The sequence below is a fragment of the Myxine glutinosa genome, chromosome 5, assembly GCF_964187855.1.
Source record: "Myxine glutinosa chromosome 5, kmMyxGlut1.1, whole genome shotgun sequence".
In the NCBI taxonomy this organism is placed as follows: Eukaryota; Metazoa; Chordata; class Myxini; order Myxiniformes; family Myxinidae; genus Myxine; species Myxine glutinosa.
The window spans coordinates 65,386,640-65,413,925 of NC_136265.1; the positions used below are offsets into that span (position 1 = coordinate 65,386,640).

The window sequence follows — 27,286 nt, forward strand, 5'->3', positions numbered from 1 at the left end:
CGAATTGAGAATACTGTTATGAGATACTGATTGTTTCTTATTTGATGATCATTGGGTGCTTCTTCTTCTTCCTCCTTTTTCTTTTTTCTTTTTGTTGGCATTATTGATTTCATTGCAAAATGTGTATATTGTTACTTTTATATTTTTGTAATAAAAGGACTAAAAAGTCAGTCTCTCTCTGTCTCTGTCTCTCTCTGTCTCTGTCTCTGTCTCTGTCTCTGTCTCTGTCTCTGTCTCTCTTTCTTTTCTTTTTTCTTTTCTTTTCTTTTCTTTTCCTTTACCCCCACCTTCCCCCTCTCTCTACTTACATTAAGGGCATCTAACAACTTAAATACCCAGCTCAATATTAAACCAAATTCGTTCAACACGATGAAACATCACAATATTTGTCGAGATATTTCTGGGGAATATGCACTTATTGACGGCTGTGACGAAATCATTCGGTTACAAACTTGCAATCCCATTGATGGAGATAACATCAAAACACAACGGCATGACTTTGTAATTTCAAATGTTGATAGGAAGCTGATGGTTGATCCTGAACTCGTCCATTGTCCCCCGAGAGGTAAACATTGCATCTCTCAACAAGAAACAGCGAGGAGAGATTGCAGACCCTCACCAGCACATGTTTTTAGTGATTTTAAGGCTTTTGTGTTTGAACAAATATGGCGGCCCAACCACGTGACCAATGACGTAATCATTATTTTATTTATTTTTCTCCACCAATGTATCCCCAGATGACGCTCAAGACATTTCATCTTGATCGGATGAGGTTTTGTACTTGTCAAATTATGACGTCATAATGGAGGCAATTATGACATCGTCCTTAACATATGTTATCCCGCATGGAGATTTCATTACAATGAGCCACGTCTCAATTTTTTCGATGCAGTGCTTTCGGAGATATGGAGGTGCAAAGTTTTTCGGTTTTTCCAAGATGGGGACTGTACCACATGACATATGACGTCATAATTGTCATTTAAAACTTATACAGGAGGAGACGCACCTATGGTGAAAATGTCCTGTCAATCGGACCAACGGTTGCAGAGAAAATCATATTTATTGTGTGCGGACAAACAGACAGATAAACTGACTCAAATGCAACACCCTCGAGCGAGGGTAATAATATTTGTGCGTTCGCCATGTACGTAGCAGGGTGCGCCAAAGTGCTTGGAGTTGGATGCGCTTCTATCTTTCTTTCTTTTTCCTTTTGTGAAATGGTTGCACTTGCTATTTGTTAACAGCCAGAAACTTCTTCAGGACATACAAGCCCAGTGATGCCTTTCTCAAGATCAACTAAATGCAATGTGCAAACACACCCTTTGATCATTGGATGAGATCACAGTTACCACACGGTCCCTTACACGAGTGATGATCACATTTTGCCCGACATTATTGTCACAATGACAACATCTGATGCAAATTGCCTCTTCTACCTCCAGCTTGTATATCACAAGCACATTTGTATATCATTGGGTCTTTTCCGTCCATCCACGCGTCAATACATCCGTCCTCAACCATATTTCTGGCATATGTGGACCTAATTTGTTCATACTTGGCACAAAGGCAACACATGAAGATATATACTGCATGTGCAAATAATTTTGATTCACAATGCGAACAAAGATGTCTGGCTAGCGGCTATTTTAGTTGTAAAAACAAAACCTGATGTTGAAAACCCCAATAATCACGCTGAACAAGGCGGTGTAACATGCGTGAGGTAAAAGTTTGGGAAAACGTGTCATTATTAAAATGGGTTTATCAAAAGGGAATTTCTTCAACCATTTCTCAAAGATGCATTTACCGATCTTGTTCAAACTTGGCACACAGATAATGAATGATGGCTTACATATGCATGTCATTTTTTTTCGAAATCAGAACAATGATGGCCGACTTTCAGCCAGTGTATTACTTAAATGTGTCTCCAACCATTTCTTGGACATGCATGGATGAATTTTGTTTACACTTGCCACATAGACAATACATGAGAGTATACATATGCAAAAGATTTTGTTTTGTAATCTGAGCAAAGATGGCCGACTGGCGGCCTTCAACTCTGCACAGAAAAATAACTAAAACCGCAGGGACTTCGACATTTGATGTCTTTTTCTCCTTGTTTTTTTGGTATTCATTTTATCTCTTTACTTAAATAACATGAGATCATATTGTTTGCAGATCTGGTTCATCCAGTGAAGATGGAAGATTTTCAAAGTGACTTCTCTCAGAGTTCCCAGGTTGCTTTGAGCAATGAGTGTGTAAAGCAGGAACCTTGTGCTTTTTCTCTCTGGGAGCTGAAGAATGCTCCTAAGATGCATGAAGGTAAGCAGAACCATGCACAGAACACACAGCACAGCTCCACTTGGTTTGGTTGATTATTATGAATGAAAGGCTTGAATTCAACATCATGTCGAAGGATTGATCAGTTTATACAGTGTGCACACAGTCAAGCTTCTGTCGCATCAACGGCTCTGACAAACGTCGCTGAGGCATCAGGAGCTTTGGCTGCTCCAGAAGATCGTTGAGCTTACTAAATGTATACTGCGTTCAAATAACTGTTCCTTTTAATTTTTAAAACCCAAGAATCGATCTGAGGCCGAACAAGGCAGCACACTGGAGGTAAAAGGTGGGAAAACATCTCGTGTAATTAAAATGGGTTTATTAAAAGGGAATACGGGGATAAGGGTATATGACATCCTTTAGGAATGGGATAGTTAATAGAAAACGATACACCCCGCAGCAATCAAGTTGATGCTTCAATTTTAATAGAATAATGATTTTAAACATCGGGAAAAAAATCCAAGCAAAGAGAGTGGAGACCGATTCAACCTCTTTCTGTCTTCTACCGACTCCTCTCCGGCCTTGCTCCCCCAGCTCTCTCTGTGCTCTGTCCCCCCAATATTCCTTCAGGTCGCACAAGATCTGCCTGCAACCCTCTTCTGGTTAAACTGCCAAAGTCTAGGCTCTCTGCTCACCTTCATTCTTTCATTCCCCTTTTCTCCCACCTCTGGAACAAACTCCCCCACTCCCTTCAATCCCACTCCTCCCTCCAGGTCTTTAAAACAGCTGTTCACCACCATCTCTTATCTTCCCCCATCGAAAACCTTGATCTTTTCTACCCCCGGTAATTCACCCCAGAGTCCTTGCAGTGTTCATATGTTTTAATCCTCTGCCACCTCCCCCCAAGTCCTCCCGATGTCCCTGCTCTCAAATGTTGTGTTTGTGTCCTTCCCCCTCTCTTTTGTGTCCTTCCCCCTCTCTCCCCATCTTGTCTACCGCTCCCCTTGTTTTTTGTGTTTTGTGTGTCGGTTTGTCTTTTTGTGTGATTAATGTTAGCTCTTTCACGAGCCTCGATCTTGTATACAAAAAAAAAAAAAAAAAAAAAAAAAAAAAAAACCTTTCTTTTCCAAAACCCATCTTCCACTATTTCGATGAAACTTGACCACAACCTTCATCACCAGTGATGTACCAAAGTTTGTTCACGGCACGAAGAAAATCAAATTCGAAGAGGGTCTACGGGGGTCAAAGTGGGTCCAGGTTTGACCCCCCCAAAAGAGGTATTTGCTTTCTTCTATGAAACTAAACACGCAATTTCTATGAAACTTGACCACAACCTTCACGACCCGTGATGTACCAAAGTGTGTTCACGGCATTGAAAAAAATCTGCCCCTTTGGGTTGGTCGATTGCCCCCCAAAATAGGTATTTGCTTTCAAAGTAGGCATTACATGCTCGGCCTTCCCCTTCCTCTTACAATCCCTCCTGCCATCTCTGTCTTCACCTTCAAGCATGCACATAGCTCCCCTCACTCTAATCTCTTCTGCCACTTGTTGCCTTGCCCGAGATGTAATCTCTTCTATTCTATCTTTATCTAGATATCTTTAATTGTTGAAAAGACCTTCTCACTTTTATCAAGGGGGACTGTCTCCGCCCTAGTGCCAGTTTTTTTCAGCTGGTTCCTGAACCGTTCACCCTTACTTTTACTCCCCCATACTTCATGTATGGAAATTGGAATACATCCTGCATTGGAGGATTATCTCCTTCACCTCAACACTCCTGGTTTCCGTTTGTAGTTTTCTCCTCTGGAGTATTGTCTTTGATGGTGGTGAGACAGTCAGCACTTTCGAAGCTTTTTGCTGTGGTGCGTAATCATGTCTCTTCCCAAGGTGATCTATTTCCTCGCTTGAGAAGGTACAGTTATTATTTTTTACAGCGCACTTTCCTGCTGCTCAGAGTGGCCGCACAGGCATAGGGTTTCCCCTATAGGTTTCGGTTTTTTTTTTTTTTTTTTTTTTTTTTTTTGTATACAAGATCGAGGCTCGTGAAAGAGCTAACATTAATCACACAAAAAGACAAACCGACACACAAAACACAAAAAACAAGGGGAGCGGTAGACAAGATGGGGAAGGACACAAAAGAGAGGGGGAAGGACACAAACACAACATTTGAGAGCAGGGACATCGGGAGGACTTGGGGGGAGGTGGGAGAGGATTAAAACATATGAACACTGCAAGGACTCTGGGGTGAATTACCGGGGGTAGAAAAGATCAAGGTTTTCGATGGGGGAAGATAAGAGATGGTGGTGAACAGCTGTTTTAAAGACCTGGAGGGAGGAGTGGGATTGAAGGGAGTGGGGGAGTTTGTTCCAGAGGCGGGAGAAAAGGGGAATGAAAGAGTGAAGGTGAGCAGAGAGCCTAGACTTTGGCAGTTTAACCAGAAGAGGGTTGCAGGCAGATCTTGTGCGACCTGAAGGAATATTGGGGGGACAGAGCACAGAGAGAGCTGGGGGAGCAAGGCCGGAGAGGAGTCGGTAGAAGACAGAAAGACCACCAACCTGCCTGCGGTGAGTGAGTGATCCACATGGCAGCGTACCTCATTTATCCTTTTGGTGTCCACCTTCAGGGAAGAGGCTCCAGCATCGTGTGCGGTGCCGGCAGTTCGTGTGGCAACGGACCACGTTGGTATTTCTCTTGATGTCCGCTTTTTCCTCGATGTTCACCACAATGGCGTAGGCTCCAAGACAAACTCAACTTGGTGCTTCAGTTTTGTCAGTCACCTTTGTGGCTCTATAACAAGGAAAACTAACAAAATAGGAAATACTGAAGCTGTGTTGGAAATGATGGCCTGCCAGTGCAAACGACTTTGCAAAAATGGAGAGTGTGGCTGCATAGACAATGGGTTGAAATGTACGGCTGTACGCCGATGTGTAAATTACAAACTTGTGAAAACCAGCGAAATGAGGAGGATGAACTGGAGATGACAGTTGATATTGAATCAGATTGCGATGATGATGATGGTGATGGTGATGATGATGATGATGAAGATTGAGAACTCAAAATACTCAGGTTACTTTCCAAGCCCTCAACATTACCTAAAGACATCAAAAATAGAATTTCTGGAAGTTGATATTACTTTTTGTTCATTTTTACTACTTTGTTTTAGTAGAATAAGTTGTGCTAAAGACGATTTTTGCAGCCTCTAAAATTTGTGACCTTTTGACCTCTGATGACCTACACATTTAAATAATTTGCATAATCTAGTGTCATTATGATCGAGCGTACATAGACATACAATTTGACTATTAGATTTTCAATTTTGGTCAATCCACTCAAAAACTACAGTCATTATGGTTTCCCCTACCCCCGAAACCCTCGATTTTAGGTATTTACAAGAAATGGTTCAAAATCAATTGCTCTGAAATAAAATTTTGCAAAAGCAACTCGATAATGTCCCCTCAGAATCATCTGAAGACCACTAAAATATGCATTCCAAGTGTTTAAATCACCATTGGGTGATTTGTTACTTTATTCTAGCAACATGACTTGCCCGATGGTCAATTTTGGGCAACCCCTAAAATTGGTGACCTACATAATGAAATATTTTGCATAAATCTTCTTGATTAAGATAGAGGGTACATAGTCGGACATTATGAGTGGTATATTGTTAAGATTGACCCACCCAGAGCGAAACTACAGTCATTTTAGTTTCCCCTGCCCCCAAATTTTGGGCTTCAAATTATAGCGGCAGGGTGATGTTTGAGAGGTGATAACTACCAGAAAGCTGCCAATTTCACACTGCTGTCACCTCAATTCATCATCTCTAGGCCCTAAACTATGAAAAAAACAGTGAGGCTTTGCCACCAGAGATGGTACCGATGGGTCAAATTTTCAGGTTTGGCCCATGGACTATTTGGTGGCCCGGCAGACCTCAAAAAAAATAAAATTAACCATGACCCCTGTCATAAGATCATTCAATGAAGACATCCTCGGCTTATTGGGACGTTTCCTTTTGTCTTGCGTGCGTAGCGGAAAGTGGGGTGACACAATTGGTTCACTCAATCTGTCTGACAAATGTCACTGTCAGTCTGTGTTTGAGGAACGACATGCTTTCCTTTTAATTTCATATTTTGAATATCGTTCAACACTAATCGGAATATGAACGTGCAGCTTAGCAGTGTGTTGGCTCTAAATTTGACGGAGTCTCGTCTTGAGCGTGCATTCACACTTGCTATGTAGGAATTACTTCAGCCTGTCTGTTAGTCTGCCAATCAAACAAAATTTAAAATCCTTCCAAACACGAAACATACTGTTTTTAAGGACATCATAAAGGACACAAACTACGGGCATGAATAACTAGTTTGACGTGTTAAATGAGGTGGTGTAAAAGAGGGTACATCCACGGTGGTAAACTTCTGATTCAATGGCTTGTTGTTGGGTTTTTAAAATCTTGTTGCTGTCGCTGTATCAACAAAGCCGAACATCAGCCAGCATGTTGTTGTTGTTGTTGTTGCATACCCCAGACAGTTCAGTTCTGTGTTGAACAAGCCCGCGGCATGGAGTTAGCCGATGATCTCGTAAGAGCGACCCATAGATCCCCCAAATATAGGATGGTGTACCCCCACCTTCACAAATTCAGGGCCACCACAGAGGAGGAAAGGAGAGGAAGGGTGAAGGAGGGAAAAGGAGAGTGGGAGAGATTTTAGTGCTAATCTTGGATTTTGCCAGCCTTCTTGGGATTTGGACATTTACTTTAAATATAAATATTATTTTCTGGTAAAAATGTATTCCCTGACATCCATTAATTATAAAATGTATGAAAAAACACATGAACCACGTATGGTACGTTAGGGCCAATTTATATTCTGGCGGCAGCTATATTGGTTTATGGCACGGAGCCAGAAAAGTTAGCAATCTTGAAAGGATAACTACCACCCATATTGTTCAGCACCCTTCATTTATATAGAAACCACCTCTAAATCTCAAAGCATTCTTGTCACGGGACCTTAAACATTGATCCTTTACTTTCGGTTCCGCCTCATGGCAGATGAGAATAGACACAGGGCCAGTTTTCAATGGTAATGGAGTACTATTCATTCTGCTTTTTAAAATGATGATGTTTCACAGTAATCGCGATTTATTGATGGTTTTTTTGAATTGTCTTTGCAGAGAATCAATTGAAATTGGTTGTTTGTTCTCAGTCAAGTTCGCAATTGTTTGACAGTGAAGTTTCATTCAATCAGAACATGCCACAGACTTCTTATCAGGAAGTCAACAACTATAGCAGTGTATTCACTAAGAACAATTGTAGTTCGACATTCAAGAAAATTGAAAGGAACGAGAAGCTGCACAAGTGTTCTGTTTGCAAGAAAACATTTATCTCATTAAAGTCTTTCGAGAGATGTCAAGCAACACACAGACGGGCGACGCCATACAAGTGCAATGTGTGCAGCAAGGAATTTTCTTGGTTATCAACATTGAAATGTCATCAAGTAAAACACACAGGAGGGAAACCTCATAAATGTCCTGTGTGTAGCAAGGATTTCACTCGTTCATCAAATTTACAAACACATCAAAGAACTCACACAGGAGAGAAGCCTTATAAATGTCCTGTGTGCAGCAACAATTTCACTCTTTCATCACATTTACAAAGACATCATAGAACTCACACAGGAGAGAAGCCTTATAAATGTGCTGTGTGCAGCAAGGATTTTGCTGATTCATCAGATTTACAAAGACATCAAAGAACTCACACAGGAGAGAAGCCTTATAAATGTCCTGTGTGCAGCAAGGATTTTGCTCAATCATCACATTTACAAAGACATCAAAGAACTCACACACGAGAGAAGCCTTATAAATGTCCTGTGTGCAGCAAGGATTTTGCTTGTTCATCATATTTACAAAAACATCGAAAGTTACACACAGGACAGAAGCCTTAAAAATGTCCTGTGTGTTGCACGGATTTTGCTCCTTCATCAAATTTACAAATACATCAAAGAACTCACACAGGAGAGAAGCCTTATAAATGTCCTGTGTGCAGCAAAGATTTTGCTCGTTCATCAGATTTACAAACATCAAAGAACTTGCACAGGAGAGAAGCCTTATAAATGTTCTGAAGGTTCTGTTGTTCTGAATGAATGTATAAACTCCGCCATTGAACTGAACGCATTAAGCTCGTTTGGTCATCCGTGTTACCCTGCGTTGTTCACCAAGGGTAGTCACGCAACAACTGGTGTCAGGAGAGTGGGATTCAAACCTCGTGTACACTCGGTGTCCGAAAGTTGTGAGTTTGACACCCGCTGGGTGAAAATTGCGCTCGGCTTTCGGAATTAAAATTTTTTCATGATTGTCTTTCTCTTGTCAAGCGGGAGGTAATCGTCGTACCAGGGTGTCCAAATTTTATAGTCGATGGAGGTGCGAGACGCAACATCGTGTTCCCGAGAAATTTAACCCTTGGATGCAGTGATTGGGCCTCGGAGGCCCACATTGTTTTTTTTGTTGCAAAAAATATGTTGTACAATTGTATTTAAGGAATGAGCCTCATTTTTACCGACTTTCATGTTGTTACACAAAATTCAGTGACATTAAAAAAAAATTTCATTCAGGCTCATGGGAAAATCTTCATTCTTCACTTTTAACCTGAAAATCCGACACGAATGCAGGCCTGGGGCCTTCGAGGTCCTGCATAAATGTTGTTGTACGACTGTCATATCATTATTTTCTTGATATGAGCCTCATTATGTGCTCCTATAACTTGATTACAAATAATTCAGTGACAAAAATATGAAAATTTTAATTCAGGTTTGTTGGGAAAAGCTTCATTCTTCACTCATAACACGAATGCAGGCCAGGGGCTGAGAGACCAGGCATAAATGTTGTACCTCGATGTTATATCATTATTTTCTTGATATGAGCCTCATTATATGCTCCGATAACTTGGTTACAAATAATTCAGTGACAAAAATATGAAAATTTTAATTCAGGTTTGTTGGGAAAAGCTTCCTTCTTCATTCTTAACACTAATGCATGCCTGGGGCATTGGAGGCGCCCCATCTCTCCCCATCTTTTCTACCGCTCCCTTTATTTTGTGTTTTCTGTGTCGGTTTGACTTTTTGTGTGATTAATGTTAGCTCTTTCACGAGCCTCGATCTTGAACACAAAAAACAAAAAAAACAAAACACACACACACACACACACACACACACACACATATGCACACAAACACTCACACATACATATATATATATATAGGGTGAGTCAGAAGTAGTGCCAGATTTCTGTTTATATATATATAAACTTATATAAAAACAAATGATTCCATATTAAATGCCAAGTCTGTATATGTGTGTGTGTACATACAGACTTGGCATTTAATATGGAATATTTTTTTTGTGGGGGTGAACTTACTTTTCAAGATGACCTAGAACCAAAAGTTCATTGGAATGATGTTGAAATTATTCTAGATTTTGTTAATGTGACCTTTAAAAGAAACAAAAACCACATTTCACATTTCGAAGCAAATAAATTGATCCTTGAAAGTGATGTAAACTGATATCGAACTCAATTCATGGACAGTACTGTGTTAAACTTCTGTGCGTTTTCCAGAAGTATCTCTTTATTTTGCACATTAGCCAAAAATTTTTTTTAACAAAAACAAAAGTTAAATTACGACTGGGATTACGGATAGTAAAATTACAGTTCAGTACTTCGTGTAACCCCCACGGGCATTCATGAGAGCATGTACACGTTGAGGCATGCTGTTCACGAGATTTGCCAAGGTTTGGACAGGAATCGCTTGCCATGCAGTGACAATAGCCTGCTGCATTTCATGCACAGAGGCAGGCTGCTGGTCCAAGTTGTCGATTTGACGGGTTAATTCTGCCCACAAGTTCTCCATCGGATTCATATCCGGGGACATGGCAGGCCACTCCATATGCTCTACACCACGGCCAGCAAGAAAGTGTTGGATCATGCGAGCACGATGAGGCCGTGCATTGTCATCTTGGAAGACAAAGTTTCCTCGAAAGGCTGCACGAACAAATGGAAGAATGTTTCTTCCAGAATGGCCCTGTGCTTGAACTGGTTCAGGTTTCCATTCAGAACAACCAGGTCAGTTTTGCCCCTGCATGAAAAGCAGCCCAAACGGTCACCCCACCACCTCCAGCTTGGACTCTTGGCACTATACAATCTTCGTTGTAGGCTTCATGCACTTGTCTGCGCACTCGGACGCGGCCATATTGACGATAGACCACAAATCTAGACTTGTCACTGAAGATCACGTGATTCCAGTGTCCTGGCTGCCATTGACGGTGCTCTCTGGCCCACTGCAATCGGCGCTGGCAGTGTTGTCTGGTCAGACGTGGCTTTCTTAGGGGATGCCTGGCACATTTGTCAGTTGCTGCCACTCAGCCCGAAGCCGATTAGCTGACTTGGTACGGCCATTGCAGACTAACCGGTGCAGCTGGTGATCATCTCTCCTTGTGGTTCTGGGGGGACGTCCTGACCTCGGTATTGGAGTAGGGACACCCCTCTGAGCATTTCGTTTCAGGATCTTTGACACCTGACCTTGAGTGATGCCATACTGCCGAGCAATAGCACGCTGTTTCATGCCGGAATTTCGTAAAGCCACCACTAAATGACAAACAGCATTGTCGAGTTGACGGACCATCTCCAGGGGAAGCGGCATTAACTTTTGTAGACGTGCAGCAGTTGTTTTCCACTAATATAGAACGCAACAACCCTTATATACCCGATTGTGAAGCCAATCGTCAAATGTACCTGTCCGTACATTTTGTCATGCCACCTGTGATATAATCCTGTTATTGACTTCTTGCTGCGACAGACAATCAGTGACATGGTTCTTTTAACAAAGAAATCGCCGAAGCGTAAAAGAAACTCACCAGATTGATATACTGAGTTCAGAAAGTAAACCCAAGTAAAGAAAAAAAAAATCCATATTAAATGCTAAGTCTGTATATATATTGTTGCGGGTATGAGGATTGAGTTTTTTTTGATTGTGTTGTATTGTATACCAACTAGGGCATGCCCGTACTATATATATATCTAAAATTATATCCCCCCCCCTCTATTTACATGAAATGGTTTGGTCCAAAGCGAATGGCTTGCGAGTACGGTGACAATCCCCCCCCCCCCTCTATTTACATGAAATGGTTTGGTCCAAAGCGAACGGCTTGCAAGTACGGTGACAATCCCCCCCCTCTATTTACATGAAATGGTTTGGTCCAAAGCGAACGGCTTGCGGAGTTTGGTAAAGAAATCGCCATAGCGTGCACGTAATTAGTTTTAAAACATAGTTTAACGGCAACATAGTTTGCCAACGTGAAATAAATGAATACGCTCTCAAATGTGCCGTCCGAGGCAGAGTCTGTTCGCCACGTTCGGCACACGTGATAGCTCGCTGCTCTCTGATTGGTTGAATCGTTTTTTGGACATAGCTCGGTAACTACTTCTCCGATTAATATGTCGCAAATTAGTTTTAATTAGTTTTACAACATAGTTTAACGGCAACATAGTTTGCCAACGTGAAATAAATGAATACGCTCTCAAATGTGCCGTCCGAGGCAGAGTCTGTTCGCCACGTTCGGCACACGTGATAGCTCGCTGCTCTCTGATTGGTTGAATCGTTTTTTGGACATAGCTCGGTAACTACTTCTCCGATTAATATGAAACCTTGAAAAGGCACATCCTCGGGTCCCCAGCAATATACCTGGCAAGTTTAAAGTATATCGGACCCGTGGTTGTCGAGAAACAGCGGTCACAGACATACATACATACATACATACAAACATACATACATACACACAGAGATTACTGGAATTATAGATAGATTGTTGTGTAATATTGCTTGAATATCGCCTTCCTGCCTCCAGTCTGTTGTATAAAGGTCAAAGGGCGTTCCGGTAGTTAATTCCATAAAGCATACATTGAGGGACACTATATTACCCTTGTTCAGTAGCTTATATCCTTATTATGTGTGTTAGGGTAAGGCTGTGTCTCCCATTAATTTAAATACTCCATTGCACCAAGTAAAATAAGAGTAGATCCCCTTTCATTTCATTTCAATGGCCAACTGCATTTTGGGCGGTTTTCTTCAACCACTATTGGCCACGAGGCTCGGGTCGGGGAAGAAAGGCGTGCCCGCCCATCGTCATCAAGGGCGGAGCTAGAGGGCCATGCCGACCAATCAGGGCCGAGGTGAGCACACCGATGGGCGTGTCCTGAAGGCCGGCGGCTTGGTCGCCGGAGGCGCTATAAAAAGCACGCGCGCAAGAGTGGTCAGGAGTTGCGTAGAGAGGTCCATGACAAAAGGAGGTCCATGACAAGAGTGGCGGCAAAGAGATCACCAAGAAGAGAGTTGAGTAAGGGATCCCTGAGGAGAGCAGCTTGAGCCACCGCGGCTGCATCAACAGCAGCTTGAGCCACCGAAACTGCAGCTACAGCAGCTTGAGGCCTGGATGGCAGTTTGGAGCAGGGCCGCGAAGGAACGGCGGCTGCCCAACGCGCCGATCGTGCTGCAGGACCCGATGGACCTCCCTCTCCCTCCAGCCATCCACCTCCTGCCATTCCTATCATCATCCCCTGTGTAAGTGTGTTCGTAGTCTGTCTTTTGTCTTGTCCCTGGGAATAAGTTAAGCCTGTTAGATAAGCTAGTATTTTCACTGTGTCTCTAAAATCTTCTGTATATTATTTTATTATCTTTCCTTCTCCTTGGTTTTTTTGAGCCTGTAAATAGCAAATAAATTATATTCGTATTTCCAATCTTTTTGTCTTCTTCTTCTTCACATCCGTGTCGCCTTAGTCTTTTCCCTATTGAATATCTGTGGCGCGATCTGGCCAATGTTCGGGGATCGGGTTAATCGGGGTAACTGTACGACCGCGGGGCCATCCGCTCGGCAAACATAACATCCTTATCCGCGGGCCGTAACAATTGGTGTCAGGAGTGTCGGATTCGGACCTGGGACTAAATTTATTTAGCCCAAATTTTGGAACACCAATTGTACAATTGGCAGTAACAATTGGTGTCGGGAGCGGGAACGGACCCGAAGCGCGCTTAACGCGCTCAAAATTACAAGCTGCTGAAATTGTTTTAAAGACAAAACCCGAATTTTGAAATCGTGCTATGGCTGTTCAAGGCAACGGGATGTCGGTGGGAGAGATAGACGGGGTAGAATCGACCCAGGACCTCGGGGAAATGTATGTGGAGGAAAGAGCGGAGGAGAACATTGGCAATGTGGTTGAGGAGGTTTCAGGCATGCAAAATGGCGCTCTCGCGCACGAGGTTACGGGCGCGCAAAATGGCGCCTCGCACATGGCTACAGCGACCGCGCCCGCGACCGTAGCAGCGCCACCGGTGGATTTGAACCTTTTTATGATGCAAATGAAGGCCCTTATGGACAAGAATAGTGAGTGATTAGAGGGCCAAATGGGGGCAATGAGGGACGGAGCGAGGGCTGATAGTGAGAAAATGGAAAGCAGAATGATGGGGGCAATGAGGGACGAAGCAAGGGGTACCGGTGAGGGATTAGACAAGAAATTTGAGGGATTAGACAAGACATTTGAGGGATTAGACAAGAAATTTGAGGGATTAGACAAGAAATTTGAGGGGTTAGACAATGGGATAGAAGGGGTGAAACATGGGTTAACGGGGGTGGAAAATAGAATGGCTGCCCAGGAGAATCAGATAGAGGGGGTGAAAAATGGGTTAGAGGGGTTAGAAAATAAGATGGAAAACAAATTGCGAGAAATAGGGGAGCAGTCCGCCCGAGAAATTAAACAAATGGGAGAGCATATTGCTACGGAGAGCAATATATATATATTGCTACGGAATCTGGGGGATGGCACTCCCCTTACCGAGGGGGGTTTAATCCCCTTGTCTTTTTAAGCTGGCCGTCTGACCGGTCCTGGCACTTGTAACGCTCTTCTGCGGGGTGGAACTGATCAGGGTTATTGGTCCAGTGTTTATCCCGAATACCTTTATCAGTCCCTCCGCAGAACAGGGAGACAAGTACCGCTCGAATCCCGGACAAGATGGTATTTTGCCGAGCGGTTTAGCAGTCCGGAATCCGAGCCGTTAGCAATAGACTAAACCCGATTGTGAAGCGGTTCGGCCAAAATCGTGCCGCAGGTACTCAATCGGGAAATCACTAAAGCGGTCGGATGAGAAAGAAACCAAAGTAAGGAGGAACAGGTATTTATTATTATTTACAACAAACCAAAGAAAGAAGAAGAAACGAAGGTAATTTACAGAAGAGGAGACACAGTGCAATCCTTAAACAGGCTTAACTTATTCCCAGGGACAAGACAAAACAAGACAAACTCACGTACACGAATGGGGAATTGCAGGCAGGAATTGAATGGAGGGAAGAGAAGAGCAGTCGGTCCACAGAACTGGCGACAGGGAGGTCCGAGGATCGCGGCACGACGTCGAGGTCCGCGTGCGTGCACTTGTTCTTGTTCAGCCACGAAAAACCCGTTCGTCAGTGCTGGTTGGTATCGCGAGCAGGGCGTGCCGATTCTCATTCGCCGCAGGACGTTCGCGCCAAGCAAATGAATGAACGATCCTCTCAACTTGTGCTCCTTGCTCATGCGTCTCTCTCCCTCTCCCTCTCATAACTTGCTCAAGCGCCTCCCTCCACAGAACTGCGGTGGGGGCTCCGCGCAACGGGTTTTATCTCCACCCCCGTGGACCCTTCACGAACCTGCCAGATCTTTCTCTCACCGCCCTCTCAAGCCATGCCCACTGATTTCTGGTTGGTTGGTAAGGACTGGCTGACTCCACCTTTTATGACGAGGTGGTGCCACGTCCGTACTCTGCCGGCTCCTCCCTCTTCTTCTCCGAGATGGAGCACATGGGGAATGGCGTCTTGGGGCAATCAAACGAGCCCCAGCCAAAGGACAGCGAACGCTGCCTTCCTGGCACTTTTAGGAGGCCATGGGGATATTGCAGGGGATCCTATCTTATTTGATTTGATGCAACGGAGAGTCAATTATTGGACACATGGCCTTACCTGGAACACAGAATAACGATATAACTATGGAGAGGTCCTATGATTCGCTACGTGTTGTACATGGACTAACTAAGGTGCACTTATTTCAATTAACAGCAAATTAAGGGGAAATGTACACAGGGGTTTATTTATAAGGGAATTTAATACTAAATTTACATGTGAAGGTTCGATAAACCGCAAAACAGCACCCTCATTCCTCACGGCACGTCTCGGGCCGAAAAAACTTTAACTTAATGTGACACGCAGGTGTAATTTCCCTCTACAATTAACCTTACCCTGAGTGTGACAGTTTTAAACACAAATAAGTATGTCCCCCTACTACGTTGCATCCTACCTAACAGATTCACGCCCGCAATTAACCGAATTGCGGAATTATTTTCAAACTAAACATTGACGGTGGGGAGCATTATTTACAAGTGACATTATTTTGACTATTTACAAAACTGCAACCCAGGACCTGTCATTTTTCTTTGGGAAACAAAAAGCAAAAGAACCCTGTGGGAGGGAGGAGAAAGCATGCACTGCATCGATACATCACCTCACATGCCCAGGGATGCCGAATTTTATTGCAATGCATCCCCGAGCATGCAAGCACCAAAGCACCAATCAAAGCACCAATAAAACAACTGATGGTCTTGCTGTTCCTTGCTGCTCACTCTGCTTCTTCCAGTTGTTGTCGTTCTGCATCTTGTTGCTCTTGCTTGCGGCCTATTTGGTGGTAATAAAACAAAAAGCACAACCGTGTCAACTGTTTTTATTTATGGCCAACAGGGGCCAACTATGGGTGGTCCACCTGTAGGCTTGGTGCCACCTCACCGAGGTCCGCAAGCGAGATCTTCCTGGGCCATCGTGGCCGGTCCCAGCAGAGGGGTCATGCCCCAAAACGTGGGGTCCATCAGTGTGGTGCTCGGCCACAGAACAGTGGTCCATATGGTGGTGCATGGCCGCAAGACGTGCGGTCCATAAGTGGTGCATCGATTCAGGCAGCTGGCAGCGGGGGCTCGGGCACACAATTGCGGCTCCCGCACGCTCTCCCTCAGTGCCCAGAGAGCACGGTCCATGGGGGGGGGGGGGGAGGGGGAAGGAAGACAAAGCAGAGTCAGCGAGGGCAAGGGCGCAAGGGCCTGTACACATCAATGAAGGCAATGCAGAGTGAGGCGCGTCTGGAGAGCGAGCGGAGAAAGCTCGTCGCTGACGTACGCCACCCCACCTGTCACCTACTCCACCCTTGCCCCTTACCCCGTATTTACAAAACAATTTACAAATTCGTCACTACGTCCTGTCTTCCCCCTATCTCCCGTAATACCAAATTCGTTACAATCCCAATGAAACCAAATTTGCCATCACTCAAATTCCTCATCAATTCCTCATAAGGAGGAAGAGATGGAACAAACAGCACAATGTCACACCCACGTCATGATGCGTCTCACATTCCCAAAAACATTTGCAACAAAAAAAAACAAACAACCATGGCATGGCGTGGAGTTCTGTCACCTCAGGTGAGTGGGTGTAGATGGTGCGAGGAGATTTTTTTGATCCTAACTACTTCCTAAATGACATTAACACACTTTACACTACCCGGGGTCTTCCCTGCCAAACCATTGGCCATCTTCACTCCATGCGGTTCTAAGAACCAAACTCCCATTGACCATCTGTGGTGCTCACCAATTTGGGGTCTCACTCCCCCGATTCAACTCCCTGTGCCTTCGCACAATTTCTGGGCTGAGTCATGTGGCTCCCCTAACAGGTTGAACTACCTGTGCGCCTCCGCCACTGAAGTTGCCACCCGAGCTTACCTGCTCCTCACTAACCTACCTGGGCAAGGCCCTCCCTGGCGCTTACCCCCTCGGTGTCCTCTCTGGCACTGGGCTACCCGGGTCCTTCCTCTGGATCCTCGGGCCCCATTGAACTCTAACTGGCTCCCAGAGCCTACCTGCGGCCTCACCTGGCTGACGGACTAACAGTGGCGGAGCGCTGAACCAACCATTCATCTAACAGGCCACACGCCCAGCCATTTCCACGTCACTAATGCACCCATCCAAACACCATTCTTCCACACGCACCACAGATGCCAATATCAAACCACAATTTACCTATACCCTCTACCTAACTCTTAAACTACCCTCCCCGGGTATTCGTGATGGGGGTCCATCTTCCCCATCCACCCCCTTTGCACCAACCACTCCACTCCACGTTTTCCACCATACTCACTCCACACCATTCATTCCATACTCCATTTACTCCAGACCATTTATTCCCCACAACCATTCTCACCTGGATTTGCACACCTGTGCTCACACACGTCTGGTGGCTCTTGCACCCTCCTTTCCTCCCAGGCTTCTTCATTCACTCAATACAATGCACAATCACAATTATCCTCTCATACACTGCTCCATACACTTTCACGCTCAATACAACTCACATTCACCTCACACTTTTCACAATACGCTGCTCCATCACCTCCTTCACACACACGGCACTATTCACGAGCATTGCCTCATTTGCTCAACACAAAGATTCTCACACACACGGCATCATCTGATCTACCTGGTGCCCTTCTAAAACTCGCGCTTCCCAGTCGCCCCTTGTACTATTGCGCTCCCTCGTCATTATAATCCAACTAACCTACCTACGTCCCCTACTACAGGTACATGTCGCTACTTAACTCTACCGTTACCTATAGTCATTTCTCTAGATCCCTAATCCATTATCCAAACCCTCCCTGGCTTGGTTTACACCACCATAACCCCATAATCTATAGCTCATGTGCCCGGGGGGATGTGAGGGATGGCAGAGTTGCCATTCCTCTACATCACCATCGCCAATCAAATTTTGCCCATCACGCCAATCAATTTTGCCAATCATGCCAATCAACTTACCCATCAAATTTTGCCAAACAAATTTCACTACCCCTACCATCGTCCATTATTCTGACCCTCGGTGCGTCGTTACATGCTCAAAGCTCGGCTTCGCCAAGCCGAGCAATGAACGCGGGTGGTTTGTTTCCTGCAGTTGGATCCGTCTGGCACTCGGTTCAGGGGAGGGGGTTTGCTCGGGCCGAGATCCCACGGTCCACCTCGGCGCGGAGCCTTGCGGTCTCCTTCCCGATGGTCCAATCTTGTCCGGCTGGAACGCCGCAACCACAAGGGGGCGCCGTGCCGGCCCTTCCTACCTTCCCTTGAACCGGGCCGGTCGCCTTGCCCGGACTCGACCGTGCGGGGCGGGCCCCGGCCCGGATCGTGCACGACGCTCCGAAGAGAAGCGACGCTGCACCGATCCCCGCCGGCTCCCGCAACAAATAAAGCGCACCGAGTGCCCGCGTCGGCTAAACGTCAACCTAACAGCTATTCCATTTAGCGTCGATGCTCCCCGTACATACTCACACCACTCGTTCCTCTTCCTCCTCACACATCCAGGTGTCTCCATACTCTTCGTTATTGTACTTCCTCTTACACACCACCCAGGTACACTCATTCCGCTCACAGACTTCATTACACACCTGACCACTGCACACCTTGGCACATCCTCGTCGTTCGCACACTTCATCAACACATCTCCTCGCGCCCACTCCTCGGTCACATCCTCTGTGACAACCAGGGGTGTGCACTGTTTTGCACACCCAATCACGCGCTTTAATGTGCCCTCTCGCACCCGCGCCACCCCCAACTCAGGTGTACATTCCCGCACACGCTCGACCATTCCAGGTGTGCATTCTTCCATTCCAGGTGTGCATTCTTCCATTCCAGGTGTGCATTCCTTCTCACCTGCCACAACCGACTCGCACTCCATGTCACTCTCACCACCACACTCCGTCGTGCGTTCACTCTCACTCTCGACAGCACACTCACTCCTCGGCGCACACTTTTTCCTCACACACCCCATAGTCGGACATCCTTGCACACCTCCTCTTTCCACACACTCTGCACCAGTCGCACACCTCACCAGCGGCCTTTCACGAACGCCCGGGTCTAAACCAACACCCAAGCTCACTGAATCTCCCCTCACACCATATACATCCCCGAGCATATCGCCACTCACCTCGGCACCTCTTCTCTTCCGCTCCTCCTCCGCCACCTGCAAACTCTTTATTTGGTCAGTAAGCACATCATCACGCTGTGAGCACAGACCTTGCACCAATTCCATTACCTCCTCCTTTATCTCCTTCTTAGTCTCCCTCCATCTCTTTTTAATTTCACTTACCCCCTCTTCCACTTCCTCTAATTTTTGCCTCACCTCCTTTATTTCCCGGTGCGCCCCTTCAATTTCTCCCTCTAGTGCCACCTTGGTCGTTTCTATGTGCATCCTGACTTCCCGTTCTTTTGTCTCCATTGCCTCTGTCACCTCGTCCAACCTCTTTGTCAACCCCTCGTGTACCATCTGACATTCTTTCTTTGTCGCTATCAGTTCTTTTTTAATCTCTTTTTGTGTCGCTTTCAACCCTCCTATCACCGCCGTGTTCTTTTCCACCTGCTCCCTGAACTCCTTTTGTCCTACCGTCAGCTGCTCTACTCCCCGCGTCAGGTCTTCTATGCCCCCCTGTAACCTAGCCGTACTGTTCCTCACCTCGTTCTCCATGCGCTCCTCACCCCACTTTACCTCCTCGCGTACTCCGGCGACCTCTTGCTCACACCTCGCCTGATATCCTCCCCCATCTCTCCCATCTCTTTGGTAGATGCTGCCCTCATCTGCTCCAAATCCCCCTTGTGGGTGTCCAATTTGGTTTCTAACCCGATTTTTACCTCTTCTATCTGCTCCCCCATTTCTTTGACTTCCCGGGCGGATTGCTCCCCCATCTCCCTCAATTTGCCTCCCATCTTGTCTTCTAGCCCCGTTAACCCATTCTTCACCCCTTCCATCTGGTTCTCCTGGGCGGCCATTCGATTTTCCAACCCCGTTAACCCATTCTTCATTTCCCCAATTTGATTACCCATGTCCTCCAGTTGGCCCCCCAATTTACCTTCCAGCCCTTCCAACCTGTTGTCTAACCCCTCAAATTTGTTGTGTAAACCCTCAAATCTGTTGTCTAAACCCTCAAATTTGGCTTCTTGCCCCCCGATTTGATTTCCCAATTCCACAAATTTACTGTCCAACTTCCCAATTTGGGCACTGGTACCCCTCGCTTCATCCCTCATTTTATCCATCTTTGCATCCAGTTGGGTCAGGAATAATCTAAAATCAAACCTGATTGGCACAGCGGCCCCAGCTGCCACCGCGGGCTCGGCCTCCGCGGCGCCGCCATTTTGTGCGCCTCAAACCTCGTGCGCGAGGCCGCCATCTTGTGCGCCTGAACGCCCCTCCACCACATCCTCGTCGCTCTCCTCCTCCAATTCCTCCCTGGGGTCCTGGGTTACCTCCAACTCCTCTTCTTCTACCCCCACCGGCATCCGACCGCCTTGATCATCCATGGCACAACTTAAATTTTTTTTTGTTTGTTTTTTTGTTTTTTTGTATACAAGATCGAGGCTCGTGAAAGAGCGAACATTAATCACACAGAAAGACAAACAGACACACAAAACAAGTAACATCGGGAGCGGTAGACAAGATGGGGAGAGAGGGGGAAGGACACAAACACAACATTTGAGAGCAGGGACCGAGAGACATGGAGACATCGAGAGAACTGTGGGAGGGAGAGGGCTTTGGGGGGAAGGCATGGGAAGGGGGGGGGGGTGGGAGAGGTATAAAACATATGGACACTGCCAAGACTTCCAGGAAAGAAGTTGGAATTTCAAACAAGGTGGATCTGGGGTGAATTAGTGGGGGTAGAAAAGATCAAGGTTTTGGATGGGGGAAGATAAGAGATGGTGGTAAACAGCTGTTTTGAAGACCTGGAGGGAGGAGTGTGATTGAAGTGAGTGTGGGAGTTTGTTCCAGAGGCGGGAGAAAAGAGGAATGAAAGAGTGAAGGTGAGCAGAGAGCCGAGATTTCGGCAGTTTAACCATCAGAGGGTGGCTGGCAGATCTTGTGCGACCTGTAGGAATATTTGGGGGACAGAGCACAGAGAGAGCTGGGGGAGCAAGGCCGGAGAGGAGTCGGTAGAAGGCAGAAAGACCACCTACCTGCCTGCGGTGAGTGAGTGAAAGGCCCTCAGAGATAGCTTCATCGCGGGAGATTCCAATGATTCTGAAAGCTTTGGATTCAACAGCGTGAAGCCGAGCCAGGTGTGAGGCAGGAGCACCAGCCCATAGGGGAGAACAGTATTCCATTGAGCTGCGGATGAAAGCCTTGTATGTGGTGAGGAGCTCAGGTGTGCCTAGGAAGGACTTCGCACGACGGAGGATGCCCAGTCGGCGACTGGCTTTGGAGGCCAGCTTGGAAATGTGGTTTTCCCAAGAAAGATCATGGCAGATGGTGAGACCCAAAAGCTTGAGCGACAGAACTTCTTGGAGAGGATTGTTGAGAAAGTAGATGGGAGGGTTGTCCAGTCGATCTTTTCGGAGAGACATAGTAAGAGTGTGAGATTTGTCAGGATTGAAAGACATGTTCCACATGTTTGACCAGTCTGTGATTTTGTCCAGGTCTTCAGAGAGTGAGGAGGCTGCAGACTGCCGATCTGAGGGAAGAGGAATGGAGCGCCAGAGAGTGGAGTCATCAGCAAAGAGATACAGAGGATTTTCCAGAGAGTCGGAGAGATCATTGATAAAGACCAGAAAAAGCACAGGGCCCAGCACACTGCCTTGGGGAACTCCAGCCTGAACGGGAAGGGGAGATGAGAGAAATCCATTCAGGGCCACACGTTGACTACGACCAGAGAGGAAGTCCGCAAGCCATGCATGGAGATTTCCATGGATACCATAGGAGGAGAGTTTGGTGAGCAGAGCTGGGTGCCAGACCGTATCGAAGGCACGTGATATGTCAAGGGAGACAGCTCTGATTTCCTGTTTGGCATTGAGGACCTCCATCCATTGTTGAGACAGCAGAAGCAGCATGTCCAGAGTAGAGTGACCTGGTCTTAAACCAAATTGATGATCAGAGATCAAGCCATTGGAGAAGAGGAAAGATTTCATATCCGAAGCAATGATGGATTCCATGACTTTGCTGATAATTGGGAGCAGGCTGATTGGTCTGTAGTTGCAAGGATCTGTTTTTGCACCTTTTTTGTGTAAAGCGGTAATGTTTGCTGATTTCCAGGATGCTGGCAGATGACCTTGAGCAAAAGATAGGGTGAAAAGAACAGAGAGAGGGTGAGATAGAGCGGCAGAGCAGGATTTTAGGACCCGTGGGCTGATGCCATCTGGTCCAGTTGCAGAATCAGAGTCGAGGTTTGACAAAAACTCCTCCACCTTGTCAGGAGAGAAGGTCACAGAGTCCAGGAGCAGTTTGGTTCGACTGGGAAAGGTGGGAACAGAGAGAGATGGGTTTGGGACTAAGGAATTTGAGGCAAACACAGAGTTGAGGCATTCGGCTTTGTCACGTGCGATGTCAACTGTGTGGCCATTTGAGGTAAGGGAGGGGATGGAGGGGGAACAAACACCAGAAACGGATTTGACCAGACGCCACCAGGATTTGGAGGAAGGAGACAGGTTTGAGAGTTCATTCTTGAGTGAGGAGAGATAGTGCTTCCTGGCACTCCTGAGGGTAGACACACACTTGTTCCGAGCTTGGTGGAAGGAACTGAGATTTCCTTCAGTTGGATTAGCCTTCCAAGAGGCAAAGGCAAGTTGTTTCAGGGCAACTGCCTCACCACAAGATTCAGTGTACCATGGACGGGAGGAAGGGTAAGACAACTGAAGGCGAGATGGGATAAATCTGTGCATGAGAGAGATCAGTTTGCTTTGGAAGAATTCCCAGGAAGAATTGATGTCAGAGGCAGTGGAGATGGGAGACCAATCCAGACGATTGATGGCTGCTTGAAGACCGTCCCAGTCGGCCTGAGTGAAATGCCAGACTCGTCGACGCTGAGGAGGCTCTCTGAGAATGGCCAGAGAGATGTCCACTTTGACAAGCACATGATCAGAAGAACCGATTGGAGCAGAAGAAGAGCAGCAGACATTAGCAGGGAAGTTAGTCATAACCAAATCTAGAAGAGAAGATACTCCATTGGCTGAGATCCGGGTCGGGAAATTGACAGATTGTGTCAATCCCAGTGAGTCACAGAAGTCCTTTGCTGAGGTGCCATGACTGGTGAGAGAGGAACCCACACCCAACCAGGTGGCATGATGACAATTGAAGTCACCACATATGAGGAAGAGAGAGTTGGGATGAGTGGATAGAAGTTGGTCCATGTTGTCAGACAGTGAAATGTAAATGGAGTCATCACTGTTTGGGGGACGGTACAGAACACATATGAACAAAAGGTGGGAGCGGAGAGGAAGCCGTAGCCAGAGGTACTCCTGGGGGTGACGAGGAGAGAGGGCAGTGCAAGGAGAGTGAGGAAGAGAGTTTTTGATAAAGATAGCCACCCCACCACCAGGCCGAGGCTCAGGTCTATCATACCGGAGGAGGGAGTAACCAGGAAGAGATATTAAGGAATCAGAGACATCTTGAAGGAGGAAAGTCTCTGTTAAGCAGATCACGTCTGGATTGTCAGAAGCAACCTGGATGGAGAGATCAGTCAGGTTTGAGCGAAGGCCCCGGATGTTTGAGGTCCATACCGTTAATGAAGAGAGAGGGGGAGCATCGGGTACAGGACAGGGGAGGGGAGGAGTAGGGTAAGATGAAGGATGAGAGGGGGAGGTAGGGAGAGCAGTTGTTAGTGTGTCAGCGATTGCAGAAGAGTTCCAAGAAAGGGAAGGATGAGGAGGATGAAAGGTTTGAAGGTGAAGGGATGAGGCACAGTGAGGGGTTGTTTGAGGGGGGGCAGAGGAAAGAAGAGGGTTGGGGGGGGGGGTGGAGGTATGAGATAGAAGGGAGACGAAGTGGGGAGGAGGCAGCTTTGAGGAGGAGGAGGGGAGAGGAGGGAGAATTGGAGAGGAATGGTATGGGGGGAGATTTGAATGGGAGGGGCTGGGGGGGAGTTTTGAAGGGGAGGAGTGAGGGGGGAGTTTAGGAGGGGAAGGGCAAGGGGGGAGTTCAGGAGTGGAAGGGCAAGGGGGGAGTTCAGGAGTGGAGGGGTAGGGGGGGAGTTTAAGAGTGGCGGGGCAAGGGGGGAGTTTAGGAGTGTCGGTGCAAGGGGAGGGATTTGGATGGGAGGGGCAAGAGGGGAGTTTAGAAAGTGGATGATTAATGAAAGACGAACATTGAAAACAAATTGGGTTTGTTGTGATTTTCAAGTTAGCAATCCGGTTCAGAATGATGGAGGAGGGATGGAATGAATGTGAATTTAGACCATGTAGTGAGGGAGACGTATAAGATATTGAATTTCTTTTTTTTGAGGTGGAATGAGTTGGAGAGGAAATTGAGAAAAGCCTTTTAAATAGGAAGAAAAACAGCGTGTTGTAAAATACCACTGAGTAAAACACTGAAGGGGAAAGGTTATACATATTTAAATAATATTTAAACAGAACCGTGAACAATCTTATGTGCACAAAAATACCAACGGGGGGAGAGCCGAGAGGGACCACCACGAGTCACGTGAAGGGCAAACGGTGGATGGCAAGGAGTTAATGGGGGCGGGGCGAACAGCACACCTGGACAGAAAATACAGGATGAGTCAACAGTACACGTGGAGAAAGGAAAATAAATGTTTTTGGTTTTTTTGTTTGTTTGTTTGGTTTTTGGGGGTGGGGGGGGGGGGGAGGTGGGGATTTAGAACGTTAGACAGAGTATTATGTTCGGGGTAGAAGGGAAAAAAACTAAGAGCCAAGCAAAACACGATTAAGATAACAAACACCGACGGGGGTACAACTACAAGGCCGCACACGAGGAGCAGAACACGATTAAATAATTACAAGTTACAGGAAATTCAAACCAAAAGTAACTATAATCAAAACAATAACGCATGGACGATAAAATAACGTGTTGAAATTTGACAATCTATCTGGGGAAATGGGGGAGAAACACGTGGTCGAAGAACGAACGAACGAACGAATAAGAATGAATAAACGAATGAGAACAGAGAAGGAAATGTTATTTTTTTTGGATTTTTTTGAGTTGTGATTTACACAAGGAAGAGGGCTATGGGGTGAAAAGATTGGGAAAACAGAGAACGAAAGTTATTGGATCACAAAAACACGGACCGCTGAGAGAAAAACAAAGCCTCAAGGTTGTACAGTGTTCACTGTACAACTACAAGGCCTCAAAACACGACCCGAATTAACACGATTATCAATACAGGTATGAAAGATTTGCACCGAAAATCTTCGTCGGGAGACAATATATACACCATAAAATAAATAGTTATAACGAAAATACAAATGGGAACAATATTACTTAACTTCGATTTCGATGGATAGCATGGAGAGCTGAGAATAAACGAACCCTCGCCAGCAAGACCGGAAACGGAAGTCAAGTTACGAGAGGGAGAGGTGGAGTCAGCCAGCCCTTACCAACCAACCAGGAATCAGTGGGCATGGCTTGAGAGGGCGGAGAGAGAAAGATCTGGCAGGTTCGTGAGGGAGTCAGCCAGCCCTTACGCCAGCCTCTCGTAACTTGCTCAACAACGGAGGCAAAGTAAGGAGGAACAGGTAATTTGGAATATTACACGAAATTTCGGCCGCTCGTAATTTCGACCAAATTTTTAGTTTAAAAAATTTGGTTCTGGCCTCAAATCCCACTCCCCGACACCAATTGTTACGGAATCCAGGGGACGGCACTCCCCTTACCGAGGGGGGTTTAATCCCCTCGTCTTTTTAAGCTGGCTGTCCGACCGGTCCTGGTACTTGTAACGCTCTTCTGCGGGGTGGAACTGATCAGGGTTATTGGTCCAGGGTTTATCCCGAATACCTTTATCAGTCCCTCCGCAGAACAGGGAGACAAGTACCGCTCGAATCCCGGACAAGATGGTATTTTGCCGAGCGGTTTAGCAGTCCGGAATCCGAGCCGTTAGCAATAGACTAAACCCGATTGCGAAGCGGTTCGGCCAAAATCGTGCCACAGGTACTCAATAGGGAAATCACAAAAGCGGTCGGATGAGAAAGAAACCAAAGTAAGGAGGAACAGGTATTTATTATTATTTACAACAAACCAAAGAAAGAAGAAGAAACGAAGGTAATTTACAGAAGAGGAAACACAGTGCAATCCTTAAACAGGCTTAACTTATTCCCAGGGACAAGACAAAACAAGACAAACTCACGTACACGAATGGGGAATTGAATGGAGGGAAGAGAAGAGCAGTCGGTCCACAGAACGGGCGACAGGGAGGTCTGAGGATCGCGGCACGACGTCGAGGTCCGCGTGCATGCACTTGTTCTTGTTCCACCACGAAAAACCCGGTCGTCAGTGCTGGTTGGTATCGCGAGCAGGGCGTGCCGATTCTCATTCGCCGCAGGACGTTCGCGCCAAGCAAATGAATGAACGATCCTCTCAACTTGTGCTCCTTGCTCATGCATCTCTCTCCCTCTCCCTCTCGTAACTTGCTCAAGCGCCTCCCTCCACAGAACTACGGTGGGGGCTCCGCGCAACGGGTTTTATCTCCACCCCCATGGAACCCTCACGAACCTGCCAGATCTTTCTCTCTCCGCCCTCTCAAGCCATGCCCACTGATTCCTGGTTGGTTGGTAAGGGCTGGCTGACTCCACCTTTTATGATGAGGTGGTGCCACGCCCGTACTCTGCCAGCTCCTCCCTCTTCTTTTCCGAGATGGAGCACATGGGCAATGGCGTCTTGGGGCAATCAAACGAGCCCCAGCCAAAGGGCAGCGAACGCTGCCTTACTGGCACTTTTAGGAGGCCATGGGGATATTGCAGGGGATCCTATCTTATTTGATTTGATGCAATGGAGAGTCAATTATTGGACACACGGCCTTGCCTGGAACACAGAATAACGATATAACTACCAGAGAGGTCCTATGATTCGCTACGTGTTGTACATGGACTAACTAAGGTGCACTTATTTCAATTAACAGCCAATTAAGGGGAAATGTACACAGGGGTTTATTTATAAGGGAATTT

General features: G+C 46.4%; 1 pseudogene; it reads left to right on the forward strand.

Annotated features, from left to right (window-relative positions):
- Positions 1 to 369: 369 nt before the first annotated feature.
- LOC144891959 (uncharacterized) overlaps positions 370 to 27,286 on the forward strand; it is a 116,336-nt pseudogene continuing 89,419 nt past the window's right edge.